This window comes from Lissotriton vulgaris, chromosome 5, assembly GCF_964263255.1.
Source record: "Lissotriton vulgaris chromosome 5, aLisVul1.2, whole genome shotgun sequence".
In the NCBI taxonomy this organism is placed as follows: domain Eukaryota; kingdom Metazoa; phylum Chordata; class Amphibia; order Caudata; family Salamandridae; genus Lissotriton; species Lissotriton vulgaris.
The window spans coordinates 384,908,264-384,929,429 of NC_141693.1; positions in this window are offsets into that span (position 1 = coordinate 384,908,264).

Below are 21,166 nucleotides of genomic sequence, written 5' to 3' on the forward strand. Positions count from 1 at the left end.
TACATTTTAAAACTGCATTCCTGAGCGTGGGATTAGGTAGGGCTTCAATATATGGAAAAATATGGTTATCACTCCAACTGTTTTGCAGAAATACAGTGGAGGATTCTCCCCTCATTTCCCTAGCACAGCACTAGCTCCTGTTTGGAGATCCACAGTCTTGCTTCCACTGGTCCGGCTTTATTGTCAGCTTGGTACAGAGCTCATTTAACAAACATTTTCCTTGAGTAGCCCATTTCCGGTCACTTTTGTCCATCTCAGATTTGTAGAGTTGCAATATTTTGTGTGTGTCTTCCCTTGTTAATCTCTGCTAAAACTTCAGAGCGGCTACTACCCCCAAATACGAATAATTACACTCAAAGTCAAAGCTGTGTCAATGTTTTCCATGAAAATAGCACTGAACTTTTTCTTTTTTTTTTTACAGTTTTAATGAAATCATCATGGCATTCATTTTAACCTGTCATGTACTTGAAGATTTTGTGCTTTTTATAGTTCATCTTCAAGCGTGACCTAAGGAGCTGTCTGTTGTCTGTTGACATCATAATAGTCAATTTTATCACCTGCACCTCTCACAGTTTATGCAATGTCTTTTACAGATTGGCTGGGACCATATCCCTTCCCAATGAAAAGTTAGTTCTCTATGGAACCTTGTTACATTTTTAAATCATTATTTGCCAATATTTAAGTGGAAATACAGAGGGGCTTATTTACAAGCTCCTTGCGCTGCCCTTATGCCACTTTTTCCCATGTTAAAAGTGACGCACCGGCAGCGCATATGGCTTGCAAATAAGCCCCAGAGTGTTTTTTCTAAAAAGCCAGTAAAAGAGTGGCAAAGTCAAAATGATACTCAACTATATATACTAAAATACCTAAAGGACAGACAATCTGAGCAGTATGGGTTACAAACCGAGCAAAATGCCCTTAAGTTCCAGGGCGTTCTTGCGGCAGTGGACGAGTGGATGACTGCTCACTGTCTCCAACTTAATTCCAACAAGTCAGAGGTTTTGGAGGTCGGCAGAGACCATGGTCTGTGGAGTGACCTCTGGTGGCCAGAAAGTCTGGGCACGCCCCCACCCCCAAGCAAGTAGTAAAGAACTTAGGGGGTTTGTTTGGACTCATGTTTAAACTATCGAATACAAACCAAAAAAAATAGCCGGTCTTTGCTTTGGACTTTTACGAGGGCTTAGGCCATTGATTGGCCTCTATGACGCTCTTTTTGTGGGGCAGCTGTTGCGCTATATAAGACACTCTAACATAACATAACTCCAATCCTCTTAAACCTCAGTAAAACTCATGTTATAGAGCAGCTTCCAAAGTGAAATCTTATTTAAATCTAAACTACGAAAAGGGGGAACCTGATATTTTCATTAAGGCATTCATTTGTTTTTAAGAAAAGGCTGCACACTGGGTACATTCCTTGCTTGAAACACAAACGCATTCCTTGTTTCAAAAGACAATGCATTCTGCCTAATGCAACCTTTATCATCAGTGTGAAAATAAATTATCAGCTTCGAGAAATGAACGAAATAACATAAACACGCGTCTAGATTTAAGCGGAATGCTTCATCTGGTATTTATGGAAACAGGATCACAGTAATTAACACAGTCACAGTATACAAGCCATTAATCACGAGCAATAATTATGATGATGTCACTGATAGGAAGAGTCACTTAATTTTCTCTTCCCAAAAAGAATGCTGTTCCAACATGAAAATAATTGCAAATTGTTCCTCCACAGATTTATATAGAAGCTGTTTCTTGCAAATCTTTCCCAATATACTAACCATTAAATAGAAATGATTCTAATGGTATTTTCCACAAAATGGTGTTTGAAAACTAATTTCCTGTGGTGCTCAATTTTGCAGTGAGCATGGCTAGCCATGACTGAAGTCTATAAATGTGCGCGGATATCTGGATATTTCAAATTTAGCTTGAAAAAACACTTCAGAGCATATTTATGAGACCCTTTGTGTTGCTCTTGCACCATGCAATGTAGTACAAGAGCAAAGAAAATGAAAAATTAGATTTACCTTGCATGGCCCTGCTTGCTTAATAAATCTCGAGTAAGGCAAAGCAGCACAAATTGCTGTGTTGCATTATTCTGCTCCAGGGAGGCATTTCCATGGGTGTTGTATGAGTGTTTCCACATTGCATCCATGGACTGTGATGCATTCCCAGATTTACAAGAACAGGTAAACTTGAGAATGCGCCAAAACGCTACATCTTCCCAGGAGAGTTGTAACAAGGAGAAATATCTGTATTTTGCCACATTTTCTCCTGTTGCATTCTGCAGCACACAGGGAAATGGGAAAAAGCCTGGTCCTTCCCGCAATAAAAGAATCCTGCATGCAGCACCGGTACCCTTGCACCATGGTGCAGTGATGCCTTCATTGGTGCTAGACAGCCCATTGTGTGCCAATGAGGGGAAAGGACAGGAATGTGCCGTATTGCCTCAGATACGGCAAAGTCCTGCCATATCGACTATTTTGTGTCATAAGAGTGAGGCAAACCCTGCAGAAAGTGTGTGGGGAATTCAGGACATATTTGTAGTGATATGTCACATTTGCACCATGCAATGGGGTACATGTGTGATGTGTGGCTCTGAGTTGCTTCATAAATCTGGAGTAGCTCAACACAGCACAAATTGCTGCGTGGAGCTACTCTGCCCCTGAGTAGGCATTCCATGGGCGTTGCCATGGGTGTTTCCATGAAACTCCCATGGATTTTGACACATTCACAGATTAACAAGAACTTGTAGACCTGTAAATGCATAAAAATCTTACGTCTTTCCAGGTGAGGCACAATGAGGAGAAATTCTTTCATTTCTCCTCATTATTTCATCTTTCTATGTGTGTTGCAGTCTGCAGCACACATAGATAGAGCAATATGCCTCCTGGGATTGTTTTTGTGCAGCAAGGTGTCCCTTCCTATACAAAAACAATCCTGCCTACAACACAGGCCCCCTTGCACTATGGTATAAGGGTGCCTGGGTGGGTGCTAGGCTGCCTTAAGGAGCGCAAGGGAAAGGCAGGAATGTGCCATATTCCCTTAAATTCGTCATATTCTTGGCCTTTTCCTAAGGTGTAGTGCATCAAGATGACTTAATGCGCTGGGTCATATTTTCATAAATATGACCCCTACTTTTGAACACAAATCCTCATTTGCGTTGAAAGGTTTGTTAATGTAATACTAAGAAGCACTTTGTTCTATGTTGTGTCATTTTGCTTCAAGGGCACATTTCCATTAGTGGTACATGCGCTTTCTCATGCAACCACACAAGTGTTTTAAAAAAATGCCCTATCTGCTAAAAAGGTTGCCAGGAATTTGCACCAAAAACGTATTCTCCCTCGCACAATGTTATTTTCAAAGTTTGTGCTCCACTATCATTGCAAGTGAAAGTGAGAAAATTATTAAACTATGTCAAAGCATTGCTTTTGTATTGTAAGGGTAACCTTCCAGTATAAAATCTATGCTTGAAATCCCATAGGCATCTTTCACCCCTGCACTTTGATGTAAGGTTGTGTACCTTGGCACAAGACAGCAAAAAGTGCGGCAGGAGGGGAGAAAATGGAACAACTGACTCACTGCAAGTTGAAGCACAATAGTGAAGTGAAATGCATACTTAAACTTGAAGCTTAATCACAAGTGTATTTATAACCACTTTTAATATTCCTTAGTAGGAACCTATTAAACAGAACAGGATGCACACATGTGAACGATACTTTCTGTGTTTACATCACTACCTTTATTTCAATGTATATTTCCATACATTTTGTATTTATGACAAGAGAGCTAGGGAAATGGATTAAGGTACTAACAAGCATTCAATCCTATCCTCTATAGAACAATGTCCTTAAAGTGCAGAAATCCATTGGAACAGTACAGGGTAGGTAATTCACTTTTTAATATAAGAGCATAGGAGAAACATTTCAGGCATATGGTGGATGATCTTGAAGAGAATCAAGCGTGTTATAAAAAGCCAGGCATGGGAGTTGGAGAATGAAGTGCTGCAAAATGCCCAAAATAATCATGTTGGCATTGAAAAGGTGATTGCTCAATAATCCTTTACATTTCATTTTTGTTTTAGCATGTTTGCTGTGCATTTAAAGGCAGAGGTCAAATGTCAGGCAATGTCTTCTGACAAACTGCTGCTTATACTTTTAACATGGCGATTGGAAAAATCATACCAGAAGACCAACATACAAATCTGCCCCTTGGTATTCTCCTAATCTTATGAAATTAAAACAAAAATGTTAAAAAGCGGACAGATTCTGGATTAGAGATTATGGGGAGACAAGTAAAGAGATATATAGAAACACCATCCGAGTTCATCATATGGAAAGTAAAAAAGCACAAGCAGCCTTTTTCGAGGATAACATTTATAATGATGCTAACTCTCCCTGCAAAATGTTTCGCATAGTGAAATCCCTTCTAGAGGCTGCTTCCACAGATTCCCCACCAGGTCCATCACTGCTGCGATGCAATAACCTTTGGAGATTCTTTCAGAACTAAATACATACCATGTCTAGTAGTTTTCCACAATCAATAAAATCCAGTTTTGTCCGTCAGAGGGAAAAACTGCTGGCTACTACTTGCCACATGCTGAAAGATTTTCCTCTTCTAACGTAAAAAGGTTTTATTGACATCTTTAGTAAAATGAAATCATGCTCGCCCAAAGATCTGGCCCTCTTTGTCATATTAGCAAAAGCAGTTGCTCAGATTTTTCCTTGCCTCCTTGAAATGCAAAATTATTCTCTCATCTAAGAGCCTTATTGAAAAAGCCTAACCTACATTCCCTTGAGTTACGAAACTATTGGCTAATTTCCCTGCTTCCTGCAATTAGTAAAAACGGATCACTGACAGAATTTCGACCTCAAAAATATCGACCTACAGAAATATCGAGTCAACAATATCGAAGGCAAGAATATTGACATCCTATCTACAACATGGTAAGTACAAAAATATCGAAAAAATAATATAGATGTTAAAAATATCGATGTCAAAAATATCGATTTTTTTTCTTTTAATATATAAATGTAAAATAAAGTATATAACACTAATAAATTAAATCTACATATGTAAAAGTATCTAATAATGTTTTAAATAAATAAATAATACATATATATTAATAATATATTAATGAAATATATACAGTAAATATATAATATATATGTACTGAACAATAAGTATTAATATTTATTTTACTAATTTATAAATTAATTAAATATATTCTAAATTACTAATACATTTACAAACATAAAAAAATAACATAAATAAAATGTAACTAATATAAAAAATAAAATAAACTTTTAATTTTTTTACAATTAATTATGTAAAACGTTGGATTGCGTAAGGGTAAAAATTACTATTCCCACTCCAGAGAGTACAACAGTAGGGAAAGCGTTGGATAGCGTACGGGTAAAAACTTACTATTCCCACTCCAGAGAGTGCAACAGTAGGGAAAGCATTGGATAGCGTAGGGGTAAAAATTACTATTCCCACTCCAGAGAGTGCAACAGTAGGGAAAGCGTTGGATAGCGTAGGAGTAAAAATTACTATTCCCACTCCAGAGAGTGCAATAGTAGGGAAAACGTTGGATAGCGTAGGGGTAAAAATTACTATTCCGACTCCAGAGAGTGCAACAATAGGGAAAGCTTTGGATAGCGTAGGGGTAAAAAATACTATTCCAACTCCAGAGAGTGCTACAGTAGGGAAAGTGTTGGATAGTATAAGAGTTAAAATAACATACTTATAAATAAACGATTTTTCTAATTATAAAAAAAACAAATAAATAAATATAAACTATATACAATACCTATACATAAATATAAATTACATGCTTAGCTAAATATATTTAACCTACAATAAATTAAAATTAATACCATTTAATAATATTTAATTGCCAATTAATAATTAATTAACAATTATATTATTAACAATAAAATTAGTTTTAATACATTATTATTTATTTAAATTTACATTACTTCCCACCATATTTCCCTATAAAACCACTACCCACAACATAACACTTGTATCCATTTATGAATTAAAGAAAAATAATTAGCAAATTATTAAAATTAATTAACTAATAATTAAAATTAATTACCAATTAATAAAATTTATTTTATAATTCCTACTAATTATTAACTAATTAACCATATTTAAATTACTTCCCACCCTATTCCCCTATAAACCCACATCCCGCTACAGAACATATATATCAATTAATCAATTAATTAATTTTTTTTCAAATTAATTAATAATAATTAGCAATTTTTATAATTAATTATTAAATCCTACTATTTATTAATCTACTTACCATAATTAAATTACTTCCCACCCTATTCCCCTATAAACCCACTACCCGCTACAGAACATATATATCAATTAATAAATTAATTAAAATTAATTTCCAATTATTTTCAATTAATTACCAATTAATTATAATTTATTAATAAATCCTACTAATTAATAATCAATTTACCATAATTAAATTACTTCCCACCCTATTCCCCTATAAACCCACTACCCGCTACAGAACATATATATCAATTAATAAATTAATTAAAATTATTTTCCAATTATTTTCAATTAATTACCAATTAATTATAATTTATTAATAAATCCTACTAATTAATAATCAATTTACCATAATTAAATTACTTCCCATCCTATTCCCCTATAAACCCACAACCCGCTCCGGTACTAAAATATAATTTTTTTAAATAAATTAATTTATTATTATATAAAATTAATACACATATAATAGTAATTATTTCAAATACTTAAGTTAAACATATAACACATACATAATAAAAAACTATAAAATAATACAAATATCGATATTAGTGTCATCGAAATTAGTAACATCGATATATATGCTATCGATATTACTAACTTCGATATTACTTACATCGATATTAAGAATTTCGATATTACTTACCTTAGGGTCGATATTCTGTCCAACGATATTCTTGCCTTCGATATTATGCTCCTTCGATATTTCAGACTCGATATTATGGTAGGTCGATATTTCCAACTCGATATTTTGTCTGTGCACCTTAGAACCTACCATGGTACAGAGACCACCCTTACGACAGTAGTAGACAGTCAAATGGCTGCTTTCATGCTTGGGAATCTCGGGCATAGCTCTCACCTGGTTTGACGCTTTTCTTACAGATAGGTCTGAGGTTCCGTGACGATTTGAACCCGTGTTTTCAACATTGTCGTAAATACATAATTTTGGTATCAGTGAACCGTAAATGATCCATTTAGCATATCCTGGTGTTTTCGCTACGCTACGAGCAAGAGCACTCCTGTTATGAACACATTTCTGATCTACCCATGGCATCCATCTTAGATCACGGAAGCCATTTTGTGTTTCTTGCCCTCACGTAGACAATGGACACGCAGTGACTCCTTTCACTTAAGGACACGTAAGCTTTAGCCGGCGATTCACCTCTCTAGTGACACGTGCACCTTAGAACAGAACACGCCATGGTTACATGACTCGACAGAAGCTGCCTCCTCTGCCCGAGGTCAGTCCTGCTATACTGGTTCTCGTGTTCGTTGGCCTGATCATGATTAGACGGCCAAAGCTGGTAGCCTTGTCCATTTACGACCCACAAACATCTCTTATCCTGCTTTTCTATCTTCTGCACCTGGCTCTGCTCCTTTCCTTCTGGGCCTTTATTAGGGGGAGGTAACGAAATTTACGATGAGGCGGTCCGGGTCTTGAATGAAAAGTTGACATGGGATTATGATGGAAAAGTGGGAACCCCTCGTTCGTAATGTTTTGACATCAGATATTGTCGACGATTCCTGTGCAACGCCAAATATTTATTGTTTAGGACACAAAGGTTTGGGAATGTACTAACATGTAAAGAATTTGCCCGAAGCCCAATTTTTAGTATATAAGGAGCAACCCTTTCCTGTACAAATCGAACAGGCTCCTAGAATCTGCCCGTGTGTAGTTTCTGTGACTTCTGTGTCCCTGCAGTAATAAACCTTTGGTCATTGACGCCACCATCGAGAAGCCCGTGTTTCTGTTTATTTGTGCACCAAGACAGGTAGAACTCCGGGGTCTTCGGGTGTTATCCCTGACACCTCTGGACGGAACCAAAAAAGTCCAGAACTCCAGGTCTTTCCAGGTTTATGATGGAGCATGTAAATCAGACACTCTACCCCTGAACTGTCCGGTACCCCAGGCCTCCACTATAAGCCTCACCCTTTTTAACGCATATATGAGGCCATTGGCAGATATTGTCTTGCCTTTTAGGATGTCAATTGTTTCCTACGCCAATGATATGCAACTGGTATGTTCCCTCACTCACACCCAAAACACTTTCCCTTCCTTGAGAAAGTTGCTAGCTGGATGAGTAACTCGTGCCTCTGGCTAAACAGTGGAAAATCAGAGATTATGATTCTCTGCAATAACTTCAATGTCTCCTTGAGTTTGGTAATGGCCAAGCTGTTTGGGCTCCCCTTCCACCCTAAAACAGTCATAAACAGTCCAGGAATGTGGTTTGGATAATTCCCTTAATCTGGATGTCCAAGCATCAAAGTTAACAGCTGTTTGCTATGGTATGTTTATGATGCTTCAAAAATCCTCCCACTCCTTCTTTTTACCTCAAAGAGATTGGCTGCCCAGGCTCTGATTCTCTCATCGCAAACACAAGGAGATGATGGACGGAGTGCTGAGACTTTTCAAACACGCAGCCCCAGTCACAGGTATGGGTTGAATCCATCATCGTTCTTTAGCTCACTTTGCTACCCCAGTTCAAACACAGCTATATGCAAATCAGTCTTGACCCTGTGCCTCATGGGAACAGTCCAGCCCGAACTGCCAAGTCATGTCTTCCCTGGACCGGAAACAAGCATCCTGGGACCGGTTTCGGGCTAACAGCCCTCTTCAGCCAGACTATCTTGAATCCAGTGGCAAAGTGAGCAAGGGACCCACGTCTGGGCATACCCTGCCAATTTAGGGCAAACAAAGCAAACACAAGGAGATGATGGACGGAGTGCTGAAACATTTCAAATACTCACCCCCAGTCGCAGATCTGGGTCGAATCCATCATCATTCTTTAGCTCACTTTACCACTCTAGTTCAGACACAGCTATATGCAAATCAATCTTGACCCTGTGCCTCATGGGAACAGTCCAGCCCAAACGACCAAGCCATGTCTTCCTTGGACCTGAAACAAGCCTCCTGGGACCACTTTTGGGCTAACAGCCCTCTTCATCCAGGCTAGCCTGAATCCAGTTACAAAGTGTGCAAGGGACCCACTTCTGAGCATACCTTGCCAACTTAGGGCGAAAAAAGCAAACACAAGGAGATGATGGACCGAGTGCTGAAACCTTTCAAACACTCAACCCCAGTCACGGATCTGGGTTGAATCCATCATTCGTTAGCTCACTTTGCCAACCAGTTTACACACAGCTATACTCAAATCAGTCTTGACCCTGTGCCTCATTGGAACAGTCCAGCCCGAACTGCCAAGCCATGTATTCCCTGGACCGGAAACAAGTATCCTGGGACCGGATTCTCTCATGCCTGGACTATAGTAACTCTCTTTATCTGGGAGCGCCAAAGACTACAATAAGGAAGTTGTAGGTGGTACACAATTCGGCCGCCCAGATTTCGTGTAACCTTCCAAAAGATCAGGCTGCCCGACCAGCCTTCAGCACCCTTCTTTGGCTCCTGGTGGCTGAGAGAATCAAATTTTAAATAGCTTTGCAGCATCCTTAGGGTACCCCGTGGTAAAGGGCTTTCAATTACCAATCCCTTGGTATCCCCCTACTCCCCAACAGGACTCTGCACTTCTCCACTGCACATCCGGTCAGAGTGCCCTTAGAAGGGCAAAATATGGAGGTCGCTCCTTTGTTTATAATGCGGCTAAACATTGAAACAGTCTTCCCTACTCATTGGCATCATAAAATAAGGAACTCCCCTTTCTGAAAACATTAAAGAAATGGATCTTCCAGAACAGCTCACTCAGTCCAGTTCAGTTCAAAAATAAGTTTATTATGACCAATTAGTCTTTAAACTGCACATACCAACATTACACAGATAAAAGTACAATTATTAAAATGTTTTAAAACCAAAATTCATTATTTCTCATAAAACTTGTTTTTGTAAAATCATGCTGAACTCCAAACAAGATGCCTAAAAATTCAATATAAAAAAAAATACATATTATAATTCCAATCATTCAATTTAATTCTGATTGTCCTTCCATGGTGGGCCCTTCTTACCATTTCCTTAATTCATAAGAAATCTTTTGGCTTCTTGGACAAACTTCGTCAAGGCAGTTGCAATGTCCAAGAATTGCATGTCCGTAAAAAGCTCATTTGCTTGAATCCTTGACCTTATTCGATATTTTAGAAAAATTGGCCTTAAAATCAATCATCGCACAGATAAAACATTTTGTCAATCCATTATAATATGAACACAAGTACATTTTGACCAATCCTGCATGTACATTTACCAGTATTATCCATTAATATATTTTTTATTTTCTCATTTGACCGTGCAGGATTGATGCCTATTCTCACCTTTAGTAATTCCAATCTCAACCAGTAGTTCGGTGCGATGTCTAAATATGGATACAAATTATCTTTACTCCAGCTATTTAACATAAAATGCACAGACTCTATTTGTTTCAGCTAATTCATGTTGATTTGTTTAGATTTTTCATTTTTCAAGATTTTTAGGACACTCTTCCGTTCTTCAATACATAGTGACTCCGGGTCAATTTTTACTTTTAAGGATTCACAAATGGAAAGGAGATTCTTTCTGGAAGCTTTTTCTCAATGTAATTCACTCTGTTTGATCTCCCTCCTGCACCAGTAAGACACTTTCTCCTCCTCTCCTGATCCTAAGCGTTTCCAAAATCTACATAGATTTACCTAGACTTGTATATTCCATGCTGGCCGATATAGTTCTACCCTAATGGCCTGTATCATTGATGAGTTGGGTAAAGAGAGACGGGTTTTTAAATATTTCCCTTCCTCCATATCCCATGAACATTTCCCCCAAACACAACATTTCGGCCCCATAATGCCTCTGCGGGGGTATCATAGCCTTAAATGCTTTCAACACTAGTCTGTGTGACATTTTTCCATAAATACTATTAATTTTTTTCAAACTGCAAATTCCTGCTAGGCCTTTGGTTTTCTGGGCCTGTAAGTGCATGCCCCAGTTCAACGCTCTATCAAACCATATTCCCAGATATTTATATTCATTAACAGCTTCCAATTTTGTCTGACCCAGCTCACTCAAGTTTCCTTTAACCATCCTGTGCCACACTATCAGTGCTGGGATGCCTAAGGGCAACTATGCACTATATAAGAATAGAATAGAAAAGAATAGACTAGAATAGAATGGATTTGTCTTTTCTTTCTCTGACCACAAAGCTTGAGGATTTCGAAAAGCAAAGCACTTGACAGTCCAGCTGAGGTACTCGTGTGAAAGTGTGAAAGAAATGGATGCAAAATGTCAGATTTTTCCTACCACACAACATTTGAATACCTTTAAAATAAGCGTTCAAATATTTCAAAATATATCAGCAGCTGGGAAAGCACAAATGAAGCACCTTCTTTCATAATTCTGAAGTGTGATTGATACAATGATATTAATAGGCTAAAAAAACAAATCAAGACACTTTACTTGGTGATGTGCACATAATTAATATTAGATGGAAACCAATTTCCACATATTATTATTTATGCTCTATATAATCAAAGGAGTAGCACTGTATGTCAGTGTGAATGTTGTACTAATTTCTATGGAAAATGTGCTCTCTGTAAATGTAACACGATTCTGAAAGTTGCTATAGCCACTGAAGCCAGGTGAATATCAAGTGAACTGTACAAAAACATAAATAGTATTTAAAAAGTTGTGATCCTACTAATACTATTTGTGAGCTTGTATTGAAAAGATTGTTTCCTGTTGTGGATGAAGCATATCCAGAAGGATAATGCCAGATATTTTCAAAATACCTTTAAGGTGGGCTTCAGTACACTGGGTCCTAGGTCTGCTATATGGTGCATGGTCTTGGTCTGCGCTGGCGAAAGTCAATGGTTGATCAACTTCAGAATGGTAATATGGGTCTTAACATGGAATGTATGCGCTTTCCCTTATTTCATTGTAAACTTACTGATGCAGCAGTGAAAAAAAAAACCAGTTTCAAACAGCTGTTCCATGTTTCATTGCGGGAGAACTGTCCTAATTTTGAATGAGGCATGGATCAACCACTTTCAGTTGAAGTATGTAGCCGCATTATCCTGTTGGGGAGTACTTGATGGTTCCCTGGTCCTAAGAACTGCTCTAAATTGGTACACTACCTTTTCACCACTTCATATGTGGTTCATAGTTAGTGTGTATCCCCTGGATCCATTTGTCTCTATGCTCACATTGGTAAAACATTCTATCTAGCGCTTTTTGTATACTTTATTATGCACCGTAGGTGGGACGGGCATGGATAGATGTCAATACAGTGGGCACTGTGTCACTGGTATTAAGGTATAACTGGCTGATGAGCCCATTACAACATCAAAACCAGTCCTGGATTGCTTGTGCTCTGGTTCAAGGAGGATCTGGCTTTACTGTTCGGGCTGGTCTGTTGGCGTTGGAGCAGGGTCAAGACTGATTTTAATACAGCTGGGTCCAAACTGAGGTGATATGATTTGCAAAAATAACAATGGACTGGGATGTGGCCCTTAATAATTACCAGCGAGATTCATTCAAGCATTCCATCCATCACTTTTTTGTGTATAAATAATAAACAGAGCATCGATTGATAAATGGTGTGTGAGACCTAGCCTCAGAGTTCACCAAAAAAAGGTGGCACCCATTCACAAAAAAAAGAGAGCAGGGTAGGCCTAAGAAAGTCTTTATAGGTAAATGTCTAAGGTCTATTAATGATCATAAAACTTGGAATGAAATTCTTGTAGATTGGATGTGAGATTGCCAGATACAGATTGCCAATTACTGGGGGCAACATTTACTTTGAAATCTTGCATATTCTAATTACCCACCTTTAATAAAGATAATGCCAAGTTGTTTGAGATCCATAATGATGACTCACAAGGCAGTGAGGGACTGGGAACCACCAAGGTTATTTTTGTTCTCACCTGTGTAGAAAGTATGGTCTTTTGGATAAAAATAGTACCACTAGCTGAACCGTTGACTTGTAAGACTGAAGCTTTGGTGAGGAATGGAAAGAAAGCAAAGACATATGGCAGATCCTTGTGAAGGCGAAATGATAGGGCATTATCCCTTACATACTCAGCAAGATTAATCTGATGAGCAGAAATCACTTAGCAAGACATCCAAGTCTTAAATCATGCCTAAATATGGGAATCTGAACCAGTGCCTCTGAAAGTGGAGGATCTGCAAAGAAGATAGAGAGAAATTAATAGTAGAATGATCCAGTTAGCTGATCAGATTGTCCATTCTCCCACTATATGTAACTATATGCAGTTATTACTTCCCTTCCCTTCCCTTCTTCCCTTCCCTTCCCTTCCCTTCTTCCCTTCCCTTCCCTTCCCTTCCCTTCCCTTCCCTTTCCTCCCTTCACTCCCCCCTCCCCTCTCCTCTCCTTTCCTCCCCTCCCCTCCAATCCCATGCCCGTCCCTTTCTCTCCCCTCCACTCCCCTCCATTCCCTTCCCCTCCCCCCACCCCCTTCCCGCTTCCTTTCCCTTCCCCTTCCTAGGTGGTAATTGTGACCATTAATCTCTGTGGAACTGGCAAATACAAGCAGAATTTTGCCTGGAAAAAAACTGGTGCTTACAGTTAGAGTAAATGGCCAGAATCTTTAAGTCCAGTCATATAGCATGTATGCACTAATCTAGATTTGGGGCCTAAGAATGAAGTAAGAGAGAGAAAGACACCACTGCTTATAAATGAGTATGAGTAATCAACAGATTGTTGTTTATCTTTGAAAGGACAGCTTTCATCTCCATTTAGTTTTTTGAGCAGAGGAGTCAGTGACCTTATATGTGGTTTCGGATTTTTCTTTTACAGCACTGGTAGCCTTTAGGTCCAAGCTCTCCTACTTAGTAGACACTTGTGGGTCTTAGAAATGCAACATGCACCCCACTCCCTTTTAAAGACTTGATGCATATGTCTCAGGGGTTGGACAAAGCCTAACATGAAGCTTGTGACTGTCAACCAGTAGATGAGATTAAAACCAAAAATGTAGTCCTCTGTTGGAAAATGGCTCTCTCTGCAGGGTCACCCCAACCATTTTGCCTTCCTGCTCCTCTTTTTCTGATTTTCTTTTTGCTGGCTGTAGGACTCTGGGCACTTTACCACCGCTGGCCAGTGCTAAGTGTATGTGATCTCTCCTCTAAACATGGTATAATGGGTTTACACCTGTTTGGCATATTTGATTTACTTGTAAGTAATTGTATAGTGATTTACTATATCCCAGGGCCTGTACTTCAAATGCCACTAGTGGGCTGCAGCACTGATTGTACCACCCACATAAGTATCCTTTCAATCCCTTCTCTAGCCTGCCACTGCAGTGCCTGCATGTGCAATACATCTCCTTTGACTTGGCCTTTTAAAACTACTTGCCAAGCCTTAAACTCCCCCTTTATGACAAATAGGAAGGCTTTCCTGTTTTCAGTTTCTGGTGGTGTTTTTCAGTGTTTTCAAGTGATTTCAATACCTTCAAAACAGTAGTTATCAGTAGTTACACATTTACATGCCATTCAAAACAACAGAAACAGTTTTTTTCCAGTGCTTATGGAATTGTTTGCTTTTATGATTGCTTTCGGCACTGATAGTGCATGGTATATAGACAATGTACGTACAGTGTATATGACGTCAAAATATATTTTTACAAAATAAACTTTATTAATACACCTTTCAATACTTTTTCAGTGAGTCTTTGGTCATGTGCGCTCGCTCTTTCCTCCCCATGTAAACTTTTACCTGTGAAAAAGCCCTCTCAACATTGGCACTTTTGACGGGAAACGCCAAAACAGTTAGTACACAATTTCCAACTCTGGCCTTCAAGAAGAAATAAAAAGGACTCTTTTACTCTCATTTTCCTTTCTTTGAATGACATTTAATATGTGGTTGTGCAGATGTTTTTTCAGTGTTTATAAATTTGCACTAGTCAAGACTATTTTCCTTTCAGTGGGGTTTTATCAGTTCTTATACATTTAAACCTAAAACAGGATAGTCTACATATATTTCACCCCCTAACGTAGGCACTAAGTAACCCTAAGGGCAGGGTGCCATATAAGTAAAAAGTAGGACATGTACTTATATGTTTTGCATGTCCTGGTAGTGACAAACAGTCTGTTTCCTTTTCACTACTTTGAGGCCTGCCCCTCTCATAGGTTAGAATTGGGAACTCCTTGATAGACTTTTAAGCTATAATTCCTGATTAGAGAGGAAAAGCTTTTTCATATTTCATATGATTGAATGATAATGATAAATCCTCCTTACTGGTGAAGTTGGATTTAATATTACTGTTTAGAAATGTCACTTTTAGAAAGTGATTTAGCAACAACACACATGCCCATACTGATACACACTAATAAATTACTTCATCAAATCACACAACAATAGTATTACAAGGCATTGCTCTGTCCCCAATTTTTTATTTATCTAATCGTTCCCATTCAGAGGCAGAAGAATCAATTTTAAGGGAAGGTTTTTCATTTGTTCCCACCAAGGCAACCAACTTCCTAAAAATTAAAACAGAGGTTATTGAGTTTTGTAGGAAAATCAGACTGAAGTCGTTCTGCCTGGATAATGAGTTTCACATGAATATTAAATCAACTGGACTAAGAGAGAAATCTACCTTTTGTCCTCCTTCAGCAAAGTTCCAAAGGAGATACTAACGTTTGAATGCATGGTCTTGTCAGCAATCGCCCACATGAAGTGAAAAATAAATTTTGTATAACACAACATTTCTAAAGTTGAAAAGGATGCACTATCTTCACTCAAGGAGGAAATAAAAGAGGGAGTGAAGAGGTCTAAAGGTAAAATCTACCTCTAGTTCAACTTTTTATAAACAATGAGAGGGGGGGGTCCAATGGCCCGTTGTAGTCTCAACTGCCAAATTGGTATACTACTTGGAACGATAGTCAGACTTCGTGAGCTTGCACGGAAGGGTAGATTGCCTTGAATTAGTCAATGAGAAAGAATCTGCTCTTTCCTTTAAATACCTCTGTGCTGCTCCGTGGAAACACAGAGGTATTTAAAGGAGACAGTAGACCCCCCTTTTTCTTTTTTTTCAGACTTGCTAATTTTTGCAGGCTGAGTTTTGAAATATAGGCATACTACATATATAATAAATATTATATTTTGAGTGCAGTAGGGATCACACTAGGTCCCGATGAGTAAAGCAGTGGGGACTGCTTACGAAACATGTTGACCAAGTAGGGACATCAAATTAATATATTCCCCCTACACAACCCCATTGTATTGTTTCCTACTAGGGAAGTGAACACAATATGTTTTTTCCACTAGCCTGGGAATTTTTAAACCTTTCCTTGCGCTTTTCACAGACCCTACCACTCTCACTTCCACACTACACATAGCCTATTATCACAACATAAGTGCTCCCGGGTATTTGTAGTTCGCAGCACACCCGGCCCCGTAGAGGGACAGGAAGGCCCCTATGATGAAGCATGACACTATGGGATTTGTAGTGTGTGAGGGGTATTTTAAAAACACTTAGTGCTTTTCCCTGACATTTCATGGATCAGCAACACACATCTTCTTTTTCAGAAACACTAGAAAAAAACAAGAACATTTTCAGGATACCACATAGGGTAGAATCTCATTGTTTGTAAAAGATCTTCACTCAAGACTGAGCCTTCCATAATAGTAAAGCCGGTGAACAAGGGCCGTTCCATAGTGGTTATGTGCACTTTGGACTATCAGGCAGAAGTTCTAAGACAGCTTCAGGACATACAATGCTATTGGAGAATTGAAAAGACCCTAGCTTAGAAATTCATGGTGAACTAACTGTACTCCTCAAATATGGTTTGAGCAAGAAATAATTGGACCCAAAGAATTTGGTTTTCTAAAGAAAAAACACCTGAGGATTCCCTTGCTTTACGTTCTGCCTAAAATTCACAAAAGTGAAACTCATCCACCCGGTTGACCAATTGTTTCTGGATGTGGATCAATATTAGAGCCCATATCTAAAGATGTTGATTTCTTTTTTAAACCTTTCCTAGAAAAAGTGCCATCTTATCTTCAAGATAACACTGATTTTATTAACAGACTGGAAACCCAAGAGTTTAGTCCTAGAGATCAATTCTTGGTTACATTAGATGAAGTGTCTTTATACACCCAGATTCCTCAGGAAGACGGGCTCTGTGCAATTGAAACTTTTTTGGAGCAAAGACGGAAACCAGTGAGAGTCCCTAGTGATTTAATAATGCAATTGGCCATCTTTGCACTTAAGAAAAACTATTTTATGTTTGGCAATGACTACTATTTACAGATAAAAGGGACCGCCATGGGTTGTCCCTCTGTGCCGGAGTTAGCTGTACTGTACATGGCAAAATTCTAGGAGAGATTTGTTTACAACAAAAACACATTTTCTAAACAAATTTCATAATTGGGTAAGTTATATCGACGATGTGTTTCTAATATGGAATGGTGATGTAAGCAACTTATTGCAATTTCATGCTTGGTTGAACGAACGCACCCCAGACATCAAGTTTAGCTTAAATTACAATTCAAGCAGGATGGCATTTTCAGATGTAGAGATTTATGTTTCTGGTGGAATACTAATTACAACATTGCATAAAAAATCGACAGACAAAAACAAAGCTTTGCACTATACAAGTCACCAACCACAAAGTCTCCATAATAATCTCCCATTCGGACAGTTTCATAGGATCAAACGCAACTGTACAATTGAAGACTGAATACATGTATCAGGCAACCAACCTGCTTGAGAAAAAAAAACACGAGGTTACCCGAAGAGACTACTAAAGCATGCCATGAAACAAGCTTGGTGGATGCCAAGAGAAGCCCTTTTACAGAAAAAAGAGAAAAATACCACAGAACGTCTTGTGTGCATGACCCCGTTTTGCCCACGCACCATCCTCTGAAAGAAATTGATTAACCAAAACTGGCACTTAGTCCAGAGCGTACAAACATATTTCACTAGGCCACTGTTTGCCCTTGAAAAGGAGAGCAGCATTGGTAACCAAATTATTTATGCAGCATTACCGAGGACATCCACTAAGAGCACACTAAGGGAACAACTCAGGTTACCACTGATTGTGGAACATCACAAATGTGGTAATTGCATGTGCTGCCCTCTAACGATAGAAGGATCACTGTTTTCATTCGAAAACACCAAATGGAAACACAACATATTCTCTAATTGCAAAACAAAAAATGTAGTTTATGGCATTTTGTGCCCATGCCCTTAAATGTATATTGGCAAAACCATCCAGGAGGTACGACAGCGAATAATACAACAGACATAAATCAAGGATTCGCAAAAAAACTGCTAAAGCTCCGGTAGTGAACTATTGGACAGGGAACTGTCATACTGAAAATGGTTTGAAGTGGACTGCTCTAATAAAAGTTGAGAAAGACCATCGGGTGGGGATCTAGATAAAAAACGAATACAAAGAGAAGCAATGCTTATTGTGAAATTCAACACTGCTGTTGATGGCTTAAATGAGCTATCAGAAGTCTATAATTGATAACATATTCCTATGCCTACAAATCCCTGGCTGCACCACAAATATCTGGGGCTCAATGTCCAGAAACTCTTTTCCACCACACACACCAAAGTTACAGATCAATGGCATCTTCATTTTCGAAACGCAATGCTGGCACGACAAGTCTTTTGCACACAAAAGTTCTTTCAACATATGCATTTGGCCTTCGTTTTCAATGGTAAACAAAGAGGCTGTACAGATTAAACAGAAAAACGTGGTGAGATGCAGACGCAGCACGAGCATGTTTTTTGTAAAAAACATGCTGCATCACTTAATCCGGAAGTGGCAGCATCAACTTGGAAGGAGACGCAGGCGGTTATTGATGACACTAACGAAGGTATGTTCTCTGATAGCATTTTCTGCATACTTGGCACAAGCACTTTAAACCATGTCACAGGTATATTTTCCAAGTCATCTGTAATGACACAGTTCAGAGAACAAGTGAAGGTTTGTCATAGAAACTCCGATTTGGCACGGGTAGTTCTCAACAGCTAAAAAGGAGTCATGTCTCTCTGTTTAACCATGGCACTTACACATATATTCAAAACCTGCTTCCTTCTATTACAGGAAGAAAAAAAGAAGAGGCTTCAACTCCTCCTTTGAAACCCTGTGCTCAAGTTTAAGGAAAAAGACGAAATTAAAAGGTATGGAGGCATCACACCTCCTTGGTTTTAATAAAACAGGGGCATATTATCAAGGGGGTTTATCTCCGCTTTTTTGGCTTTAAAAGCCAAGAAAGCGGAGATAAAATTATCTCCCTATTACCAAGCTGTCGCTAACACCAGTTAGCGACAGCTAGTAGGAGATAGCGACCATCTTGGGCCCCACTTTGCATGTCAGTGATATTTATCACTAATGAGATGCAAAGTGGGCGTGCCAAGATGTTAGAGACTGAAAACAGTCGCTAACATCGCTATCTCCTATTACCAACTTTTGGAGATATTCGCGCTAAGCGGGAATATCTCCAAAAGCTAACACCTGCCCTGAGCAGTTCTTAGCCATGTTATCCAATGGGAGGTGGATAACATGGCTAAGAGCATTTGCTCGATAATGCATGAATATCGCTGACTTTTCAGCGATATTCATGCATTTCGGCTGTTTTTTATCGCATTTGCGATAAACCTTGTTAATAGCAAGGATTATCTGCGATAAAAATCGCCGATGTGCGGCGATAATTTTTGTCTCTAAACAAGTTAGAGACAAAAATTATCGCTAGTTGTTGGTAATATGCCCCAGTATGCCTAGTGACAGATCACCCATGTTTCTTTCTTCTCTTTTTCATAAAATCTATAAAACACAGCGGGCCCTCCAAAGCTCAAATCGTTAAAGACAGTTCAACCAGATACTGCTTCAATCTTTGATCGATCTCGAAGTAAGTGTCCCAGGCACCCTACAACGCTTCTCCCTCTATCAGTGTCATCAACAAGACCGACAGTTTTTCCTTGTCCTTCTTACTTTCTTTTCCGCAGTTTTTTAACAAAGAGACACACAAACAGTTTTGCTAGAGACTGGACAATCTCACACAAGGTAAATCAGAGCTACAATTCATAGGGTAGGTGTGCCTTGCATAATTGGTGTTGCAAGTAATAACACAAACACTTTTTTCTCGTCTTTTTTCAGCTCTTTGTGTTCCAAGTCCTAAGGAGAACCCCACTGAAAGTTGTTTAGGGGTTCGAAATGCGTTGACCAAAATTCTGACCTAACAAGTGAACATGATTTCCTGATCAGGCTAACCCCCTGTTTTGTATAATTGTGAATGATCCTTTGAATCATTATGAGCATAATTGCCTTGGTTACCTGAACAATACACTGTTTGGCCAGTGCCCTCATTGGGGTTGCGCTGTTCTTTCAAAGAAGAAACATTGCATTCCTAAACAAATCTTCCAACCGCTCTGGGCTTCTTTCCTTTCTTTCTTGTCTTTCATTTGTGTCACCTTTTATGTTTTGTGAAGTTTGGAACCTGAGCTTGCGCATTTATTATTGTACGTTTTTTTGTCAAAAGTTATATCAAGTGTTGTCTAATATACCTTACAGTTCCATGTTATATATGTTATTTATGTGATGGAATTAGTGTGGTCTATGCAAAAATTATTAATGGACTACAGTATGAACTGATAACGTTGTTTTGTTACAAAATTGAATCTCAAATTCCGTAAGAAATCAAAGACTTAAAAATAATTTAGTTTTGGTCACTATTAGTATCACGTATGATTTGATGAAGTAATTCATTTAGTGAGTATCAGTATTGGCATGTGTGTTGTTGCTGGTTTAGCCTTACTGATAAGGGCCAGAACCCTGTATTGTTGATAATAACTTTTAGAAAGTGAACATGTCTCTGTACTTGTTCTGCTCTTTGTACTTTACAGTCTGTCTCCAATACATGTCTGGTTTGGGTGACAGCTACACTTTGTGCCTTCCCTCTAGACAGCCACAAATGCAGGAATGTGAAGT